At 42.7% G+C, this 10,802-nt stretch overlaps 1 long non-coding RNA gene across 1 annotated transcript; it reads right to left on the reverse strand.

Annotated features, from left to right (window-relative positions):
* Positions 1-407: 407 nt before the first annotated feature.
* LOC124152718 lies at positions 408-10,418 on the reverse strand. Its single transcript, XR_006863543.2, has 4 exons — positions 10,236-10,418; positions 5,261-5,356; positions 3,424-3,657; positions 408-2,907 (listed from the first exon to the last, which is right to left on the reverse strand). It is a non-coding gene; the product is annotated as an uncharacterized LOC124152718 (long non-coding RNA).
* Positions 10,419-10,802: the final 384 nt, after the last annotated feature.

Below are 10,802 nucleotides of genomic sequence, written 5' to 3' on the forward strand. Positions count from 1 at the left end.
GGTGAGTGTGCATGCATTTCCTGGATATTTCCCAGAGATGAGTGTGCATGCATTTCCTGGATATTTCCCAGAGATGAGTGTGCATGCATTTCTTGGATATTTTCCAGAGGTGAGTGTATGCGTGCATTTCCTGGATATTTCCCAGAGATGAGTGTGCATGCATTTCTTGGATATTTTCCAGAGATGAGTGTGCATCCATTTCTTGGATATTTTCCAGAGGTGAGTGTGCATGCATTTCTTGGATATTTCCCAGAGGTGAGTGTGCATGCATTTCCTGGATATTTCCCAGAGATGAGTGTGCATGCATTTCTTGGATATTTCCTAGAGAAGAGTGTGCATGCATTTCTTGGGTATTTCCTAGAGGCGAGTGTGCATGCATTTCCTGGGTATTTCCCAGTGATGGCGTTTTCCTTGAGTGAATGTGTGCATGCATTTTTGGTGTTTTCCTCGAAGGTGAGTGTGTGTTTGGTATGTCCCCTGGTTGAATGTGTGCATGGATTTCTTGGGCATTTTCCTGGGTTAAATGTGTCCATGCGTTTCTTGGGCATATCCCAGGGTTTAATGTGTGCATGCATTTCCTGGGTATTTCCCAGAGGTGAGAGTGAATGCATTTCTTTGGTATTCCTAAGGGTTGGGTGTGTGCATGCATTTCTTGGGTATTTCCCAGGGTTTAATGTGTGCATGCATTTCTTGGGTATTTCCCAGAGGTGAGAGTGCATGCATTTCCTGGGTATTTCCCAGGGATCAATGTGTGCTTGCATTTCCTGGGTATTTCCCACTGTTGAATGTGTTTATGTGTTTCTTGGGTATTTCCCAGTGATAAAATTGTGAATGTATTTCTTGGGTATTTCCCAGGGATGAATGTGTGCTTGCATTTCCTGGGTATTTGCCAGGGTTTCATGTGTGCATGCATTTCTTGGTTATTTCCCAGATGTGAGTGTACATGTTTTTTCTGGGTATTTACCAGAGGTGAGTGTGCATGCATTTCTTTGGTATTTCCCAAGGTTTCGTGTGTGCATGCATTTCGTGAGTATTTCCCAGTGATAAATGTGTGCATGCATTTCTTGGGTATTTCCCAAGGTTTCGTGTGTTTATGCATTTCCTGGGTATTTCCCAAGGTTGAATGTGTGCATGCATTTTAGGGGCAATATCCAAGGGGTTAATGTGTTTTGCAGCGGTGACAATGTGCGTATATATTCTTTGAAACGAAAGTTGAATTATCTTCGAGGAACAATGTACAAGTGTGTCCTAAGGCGATACTCAGCTTGTATTTTTGCTTGTAGAAGTATTTTCCTCAGATGGCAATGTACACATATACCCAGTGGTAACAATGAAAATGTACACAAGGATAACACACCAGCACACGAGGAACAAATCATATCAACACAAATACGACACATCGGCGCCAACACAACGCGCCAACACAAGTAAAACACATCAGGAATAACACAACGCGCCAACACAAATACGACACTTCAGGACGAACACAACGCGCCAACACAAGTAAAACAGCAGCGCCAAAACAAATACGACACTTCAGGACGAACACAACGCGCCAACACAAGTAAAACAGCAGCGCCAAAACAAATATGACACATCAGGACTAACGCAACGCGGCATCATAAATACGACACATCAGGACTAACGCAACGCGCCAAAACAAATACGACACATCAGGACAAACGCAACGCGCCAACACAAATACGACACATCAGGACAAACACGACGCGCCAACACAAATATGACACATCAAGACTAACACAACGCGCCAACACAAATACGATATATCAGGACTAACACAACGCGCCAACACAAATACGACATATCAGGACTTACACAACGCGGCAACACAAATACGACACAACAGGACTAACCCAACGCGCCAACTCAAATAACACAGCAGCGCCAACACAAATATGACATATCAGGACTAACATAACTCACTATATTTGTCAAATAATACAAAGTTGTACAAATACATCGCAGATGTAATTACACAACATGGCAACATGTGTGCGTATTGAGTGCAATATATCAGCACACCACGGGAACATCAACACAAACTGGGCAATGGTAATAACTGGACACGGAGACTGTTGCACGCATAACATATAATAGCTTATACAAGCGTTACTAACTGGCCACTGTGAGTGGGAGGCACCACAGCGCCAATCTGACCTTTTGTTCAAATAACAGGAGATGATATGAAAGTTTAATGTCTTTTTTAACTTTCGGTATCGTGCCATGTGGGAATATTCAGATCTGTCATCATTGCTTGTAAAGTGTGTTTTTTTTCTATATCCCATGGTGTTATCTGTTTCCTCACAAAACGTGTCCATTATCTTCAGAACCTCCGTACCAATATTCAATCTCCATTAGAAAGATGTGTAGACAGAGTCTCGTCTAAAGGTGTCATCTGACTGATCACTTCCTCGTGAATGCGTTATTTCGTTTATGCGATTATACCTTGACCGTTCGGTATGGATGAATACACAACCTTTCATTGTGCACCATTGACAGTATGCCATGTTCTTTTTCAGCGATCTTTTTCAGAATGTTGACCACTTCGTTTCCAAATATACTACACGTGTTAGTTTCTTATATATCATTCGCCTTGAAAAACCGTGAATACAAGCACTCATGGCAGCTACTTATGTGTATTGTGGGCATGCGTCTCCAGACACACTGTCAATGCGAATACTCTTCACAGTCTTTTACTTAACACATTATTTCAAACCTTTTCACACATGCCTTGTTAAACAGACATGGAAATTCCTTGTGCGAGTGTTGCGTGCCATGAATTCGTGTTTGGGAATTTCAAGTGCAATGGTTCGGATAGCACACTGGAGTGTTATAAGGGTAGTGTGGCCACATTCTTTGCTGTGCCTCACTTCATCAACTTCGGATCTGGAATTATAACGTAGGAATCTTCAAAGCAATTATGTTCACATTAAGAGGTATCACCATGTGAATGCTAAGTATAATTAATATTCTTGATTTACGACAATGAGCAGAGGGCGAGGGAGGGGGGGGGGGGGATGTCACAGCTTCAGAAGTGAGGGGGTATGGAAATGCACAAAAGGTTTTGAATAATTGATTCATGGAAATAACATGTGACAGTTATTTGTTCGTGAATTTAGACTTGTGGTTCTTCAGCTGTGAACGTGCATGTAAATGAAACACTCATAAAATATACCCTCTCTCTCTCTCTATCTACCTCTCTCCCTCTCTCTCTCTCTCTCTCTCTCTCTCTCTCTCTCTCTCACACACACATACACACATCACTATACCGGACCACACACCACATGCACACACACACACGTCACTATACCGGACCACACACCACATGCACACACACACGTATATTTATACACACACACCACGTACACGTGTTTGTGGGACTTCAGAGTTGACCATTCTTACCTACGAGATCATTAACGGCGTGTGGGGGCGTGACGTCAGGGTGGTCGTCCTTGCCAACGTCACCACTGACATCGCGCGGCGGTGTGACGTCAGGGTGGTCAATACGGCCGACTAAATCCGAAGCGTCGATAACAAGTTTACCGTCGTTGTAATGTTGCTGTATGATGACGCTGGCAAGGAACGTCAGATCTCCCTCCTTCTCGTGACCGTCTCGGATTTCAATAAAAATATGTCCTGAAATAAACATGTACAGCTACAATTTGACTGCAGTAACGATAATACAAGTGGTAGAAATGACACCAAGTAAAGCAACAATAATCTTATCTTTTTCAGATATTCCCCAATGAATGAATGAGAGTATTCGCGTCTTTGCGGTATTATAGTTCACCGTGAGACAGATTATCATGGCACATTGAAGACGCAAAGACCACTCCAAAGAACATAACACATTTAGTCTTTTTTAAACTGCGCACATCCCACCTCCCGATGTTTTATGTTCTTGTATGCAAAACAAATCCCAGTGTTCGAAATACCTGCCTGCCCGACCGTCCGAGACGGGTTGATTTCAACTCGGGCTGCCAGATTTTCAAATCCCCCTGCCCGACGGTCGGGTTATATTTCATATGTGAAAATATTCAAAATATTTCCCGATGATAAGCATTAATTCACATGTAAAGATGAATGATAAAATGTAACCAAAAAGAAACCCCGTTAGCTTATCCTAAGAAACATATGATTATAGTGGGCAGGCAGGTTTTGGTCAGGGCTGGCAAGTATTTCAGCTAGCCAGTCCTGTGGCCTGGCTGAAATTTTTCTGGAGTTTCATACCCTGCAAATCCATTGGTTTAACCAAAAGGAATAGTGAGTGGGTGAGTGGGTGGGTGAGATGGATTTAACGCCGCTTTTAATAGTATTCCAGTTATATCACGGCGTGTCAGCTTAACGTGGGGGGAAAGCCTAAGTGACGCAGGCCTCAGACCTTTACCACTTAGTTGGAAACAAGAGTATGGCGCTGACAGACCTAGAAACATAATCGGGACGAACGGGGATTCGAACCTACGCTCCTAGGTTTTTGGCAACTCTGAACAGCGAGGGGTTTTTTTTCTCAAGTGCGTGAATACAGAAGATACGGTCCGCTATTTACCAGGAATGTGGTGATGTTAGAAATGTACATGAACGTTCACTCAAATGTCAGTTAAATATGTCGGGTGTCGGTTGACGAGTCGCAACCAGTTCCAACGCGTGACGTTTCGGGATGTCTGACAGCCGACACGCGATTGAGTGACACATCGGGAAGTGTTAAATTAACCCCCACATTGCAACAGAGCGTTTTGCCATGGGTTTTGAAGATAAACACATTTTATTATAAACCACGCAGGGCCGACTCAAACTGAGAAAACACTACGTGTTGCACAAACCAATGTTTTGTCAAATTATAAAAATGGAGATCTAGAGGTATTTCAAATTGTGGGACATCCGTACTTCTCGGCCCCCGTCAACATTATTTTTGACCGAAAGAGTTTTAATGACTGTAAAAATCCTAACCCCGGATAGTCAAGCTTTCTGCCAACATCTTAAAACAGTAATTGACCGACAACCGATAGTTTAATGCATTTCAATTTTTGATAGGGGCATTTCTATCATTCCACGATTCAACAATGTGATTAATTCTAATTTAGAGTGAGTGAGTGAGTTGGGTTTAACGCCGCTTTGAACAGTATTCCAGTTATTGCACGAGTACTAATTTGGGAGCGTTTGCCCGAGAAAGATTCCCATTGTTCAGTACCCCTGTCAAATGTTGAGCGGTATATTTTTGCAGGATTACGCAGTGTTGCACCTTGTTTCCACCGGTACCAGACATAACACGTTGTCCAGAGAATGACCAGCACCAACAGGACCTTGACCCCTGTGTTCATGCCTCGTCAGTTGATATCTGGAAGCATTGTAAAGATATCAGCAATGTCGGATTATTGATCAGTTATTGTATACATCGGCATACACTTGTATACATGATACATTCATTTGGGGCAGTAGTAGTTTGCTTGTTGTTGCTTGGTTAACGCCGCACACTATATGCAATATATGACGCCTGTAAGTAAATAATAGAGTCTGGATCAGACAATCCAGTGATTGACATTATGAGCATCGTTCCACGCAATTGGAGCACGATGACATGCATCAACCAAGTTACCAAGGCCAAACCTAATCTATTTCGTCGCCTCTTACGAGGTTTCTTGGGACCTATATTCTTACTCATATTCCCACGGGTCTTTGGGGCAGTCAGTCTTCTTAAATTGATGATTTTTAGTTGTTATTTTATGTGTCGTGCGCAAATAGATCTTCCTGAAGACGACACCGCCCTGTTTTATTGTCAATGAAAGAAACAATATTTACAGTGATGCAATACTGTGTTTCCACTGCTAGACATGAACTGTCCCGTGCTTGTCGTAAGAGGTGACTAACCGGATCGGATGGTCAGGCTCGCTGACTTGGTAGATGCATGTCATCGATCCAAATTGCGTGGAACGATGCTTATGATGTCAATCACTGGATTGTCTGATCCAGACTCGATTATTTACAGACCGCCGTCATATAGCTGGAATACTGCAGAGTGCCGATCCCGTTACTCGCCTCTTACGGGAAGCATGGGATGTTGAAGCCCTATTCTACCCCGGATCTTCACGGGTCTCTATTCTGTCCCGGATCTTCACGGGTCTCTATTCTATCCCGGATCTTCACGGGTCTCTATCCTGGTGAGAGAACCCCGTGAGTGGGTGAAAGGCTACAGAAGCGCTGATAAATCACAATGATTTTTTAAAATCTCTTTTTCATGACATGAACGCCAGCAAGAGATATATTACGTCCGTTTCTTAAGTGTGTTGAAAACATTAAAAAAAATAAAATGTTTCCTTTTTTCTTTCGTTATATAAGACAGATAAAACATTCCTCGAGTTTAGTACATTTTTTCTACGTTGTCGAGGCAATCCCTCGGCCTTCGGGCCTCGAGTTTGTCCCTCTCCATCACATCTTCAACCAAACTCTCCGGAGCTTCAATTACCCTTTACTTGTTTGTTTATTTCTTGTTTAACGCCGCACTCACCAATATTCCAGCTATATGACGGCGGTCTGTAAATAATCAAGTCTGGACCAGACAATCCAGTGATTGATATTATGAGCATAGATCCACGCAATTGGGATCGATGACGTGCAACAACCAAGTCAGCGGGCTTGACCACCCGATCCCGTTAGTCGCCTTTTACGACAAGCATAGTCACCTTTTATGACAAGCATGGGTTGCTGAAGACCTATTCTACCCTCACATCCATCGTCCTGTGGGTAGACTAATCCATTTGCTGAACTGTTTTTGCTCATAATAGTTTGCAAGTCATGTATTTGGGTGTCACCACCCCTACCGCTTCCCACTGGACCCCCCACCCCCACCCCCAAAAATACATAACTGGCTCTTTCTACACTGACGAATTACCGCGTGTTTCCTCGTTTTGAGTTGCGATATGTGAGGTGGTGAGGTGAAATGGGGTCTAACGTCGCGTCCAATATTATTGCACTTATATAGCGACGTGCATGTACGTGTGTGTTTGTGTGGCTGCTTGTACTAGTCCGGACTGATGCCTATTTATAGTGACATACACTGAGATAACACTGATATACCATGCCGCAGTTTAACATGAATACCCCACTCAGACACAGTATACTGACTCCGAGCCGACCAGTCCTTGTTTTAGCCCCTTAATGCTGAGCGCCAGACAGGGTAACAACAAGTACCATATTTTAACGTCTTTTGGTATGACGCGGTCCGGGATCGAACCCGGACCTTCCGCTCTCCGGGCGGACGCTTTACCACTAGACCACGGAGGCGGTCAGTTGCGATATGTATATTTAAGCGACACCTCAAAGGTAATACGGATTTTAACACTCGGGGGGGGGGGGGGTCGCTACCCTTCTTTCACCACCACGTGTACATAGAGGGAAAATAAGAAAAACACCCTGCTAAAACAATGGACATGACACACCCTACATTGTCGTGGTGTGGGGCGGTAGGGTAGCCTAGTGGTTAAAGCGTTCGCTCGTCACGCCGAAGACCCGGGTTCGATTCCCGACATGGGTACAATGTGTGAAGCCCATTTGTGGTGTCCCCTGCCGTGATGTTGCTGGAAAATTGCTAAAAGCGGCGTAAAACTATACTCACTCACTCACTTGTCGTTGTGTTAAGGTGAAATGTTGATGAAGTGTCGTGTGTGTGTGTGTGTGTGTGTGTGTGTGTGTGTGTGCGTGTGCGTGTGCGTGTGCGTGGCTACTTGTACTAGTCGGAACTAAAAATACTCACGGAAATGAAAAAAAACTTTTTTCGATCTCAGATTTTAAATAAATGCAGTTAACATACAAAATATATAAATATTCAAACAACTCAATTAGTACTAATTGGGCCTTGGCACAAATACAGCGTATCAAATGTGTTTATGTCTTTTGACACGTAAAAGTGTGTAAAAATATGAACAAAACAGACTATTGTGAAACTGAGCATAACCAGGTGTTAGTAGATCAAGGTGAATGTCCATGACCTATGACACCTTGACGACAGGTGAAAACAGGTGCTTGAAACCGACGTGCATGTGATTTGTCAGTGGTTAGTGATTTGTCAGTGGCATTGTGGGATAGTGAATCATCGTCAAAATATCAGAACGTAAAAGGAACATATTCCCTTCTCAAACAACAACTTACATGTCATTATTATTATGTACATAAACATAGCTGTTTTTTTTATTGCTGTTTTGATAAAAAAAAATTCCAGGCTAATTTCCAGAATGCCTATAGCCTGTTTCTGCCACGTCAATTTGGAACTAGTTTTATTTTTGAATGTTGAAAGTGCCTACAAATTTGCTCCTGTAAAGTACATTTTGTATTGAGCACTGAGATAAAAATAGCAAATCCAGACTAGTACTTTTCCAGTTGTTTTGTTATTTCGTATTTACATCTACGTAATGCTTTGTGTCGATTATTAAATCCAGCAAAACAGGTTTTTTTCTCCATTTCCATGAGTACTTTAATGCTGAGTTTATAGTTCTAGCCCACTGAGACATCCTGTCGCAGTTGAACATGAAAACCCCACTCCGACACAGTACACTGACTCCGACACACCAGTCGTTGTTTTATCCCTTAATGCCGAGCACCAGGCAGGAAACAACAAGTACCATCTATTAAAGTCTTTTGGTATGACGCGGCAGGGAACGAACCCCGGACCTTCCGCTGACGCTCTACCACTAGACCACGGAGGCAGTCCAACAACATTGTACTCTCACCGAATGAACTCACTATAACACCAGCGCTTTTCACTGCATGTGGCGAACAACAATCGTTAGCTCCAACTGTGTGTGTATATGTATTGACATTTGTCGACAAACGCTGTAAGCGGAAGGAAGTGGGAAACATCAGCGGTAACGGGACTTCATTGAAGCTTAAGATCTCATCCCCGTTATACCGCGCATAACGTTTACATACATCGACCTGGGCTTTCTTGAAGAATAGTTTGTGAAAGAGAAAGTTAACGTGATATTACGTCATAAATTTTAGAATTATAAATTCAAAACAAGACACTGTATCGACCTCATTTCAACCTTCGGCGTCATTCGTAAAACGGCTGACAACATATGGTTGATTATAGTGAGTTGGGTTTTTATTATATTTTCGTAAAGTTATCTTAAATAAATGTAGCCCTTAATCTGTAAATGACCTGCGTCGTCGATGTTTGAGTTAGGACATTTCTCCGCCAACGACCGCATATATGGCATTTCACCAAAAAAACAGAAGGCGGCGTTCTATAAACAGCTGTACCTTTGATAGACAATGACCCTTATTGACAGACGGGTCATGGTTCGAAGAAATTTAAAATTTAAATGGACAATTTAAGTACCCCTTAAGGTTCTTATCCAGATAGTGAGTGAGTGAGTATGGTTTTACGCCGCTTTTAGCAATATTCCAGAAATATCACGGCGGGGGACTTATCCAGATAGAGATCGCGTGCTGATTACGAGCGGTGTGAGTACACCATTACCGCTGATACATTATGAAGGTTGTTTGGTGAACGTGTTTTCTATTCATTTCGTTAAATTTGGCTTCGCTCTAAGACTTAAACATTATTTATGTCACATCGGCATGATGATTGAGACACGTCTTGCAGTGTTGAATCACATAGGCATGGGGAATGTCAAACCAAAGAATCTAGTTGAATCTGGGATCCGAACCCGTGATCACAGGATTCTGACATGCCAAAGGGACGCAACTCTTAACATATAAGGCGAAGAAGCAGCAGAAGAAGCAATGGAAAGAGTAGTCAATAAAATATCGCCATGGAATATAACTTTGTAAACACAAACAAATGTTATTCATCAGAAAATACATACAGAATACGATTTTTAAAGAAATGTTATTTCATAAGGAATTATTTTTTTCCATGTATAGATATAATTCGATATGTATCGTCACCCCATCGGTAACATGGATCCCGTGGGGTGTCGGGGTTCGGGCCCAGGCAACCTATGGTCAGATTCAGTGACTTGGTTGATGTGTTATTGAGCCCCAGACGTTGTGGATCGTTGCTTGGAATATCTATCACTGGATTGTCTGAACCAGACTCGACTTATTTACAGACCGCCGCCATAAAGCTGGATTATTGCTGATGTGGCGTTAAACAATAAACAAAACAAAACTAAAACGGTAACATCTGAACATGGGCATATCTATACAGGTAAACATTCTATCGAAACGTACATGTACTGTTATGGTGTCAAACTCACCCCAGTATTGTATTGACACAAAGACGACCACCACGAACGCAGCTCCCGTGTTATCTGTCTGTCAACCTTTATCCAGTGGATATCAAAGATAAACATATTAAACAGCTTAGAGTAACCCATCCGTGTGTTGAGACAGGCAATATAACAAGACCGGTGATCTTCAAACGGGCTGTGACCAGGTCACCGGCTCCAGCTGGGCGTCACAGCTTCACGACAGTCATGCTAAGCAGTGAAATGTCATGCACACCATGTCACACACATGCAGGCAGTCGCCTAGAGGCAATGTTACATTGCAAGGTTGGAAATAAAACGTTTTGTTGCATTTCCGCTTCGTTAGAAGTGAACATGTAGGTGCTTGAATGTTGGACCAGAGTTCAACAGGTTGGTTATAAATACGCTTCATGTTGATACATTACCTAACCGGTTTTACCTGATCCGAAATTTGGGCTGACATATCGTTTTTAGTTTCAACAAGATCAGTAAACGCTTTGATGTCACTGGGTTGTCTGGACCATCCCTTGATTGTCTGGTACGTCACTTGATTGTACACAGGTCGCCGTCATGTGG

The sequence above is a fragment of the Haliotis rufescens genome, unplaced genomic scaffold (genome assembly GCF_023055435.1).
Source record: "Haliotis rufescens isolate VD_foot unplaced genomic scaffold, xgHalRufe1.0.p SCAF_4, whole genome shotgun sequence".
Taxonomy (NCBI): Eukaryota; Metazoa; Mollusca; class Gastropoda; order Lepetellida; family Haliotidae; genus Haliotis; species Haliotis rufescens.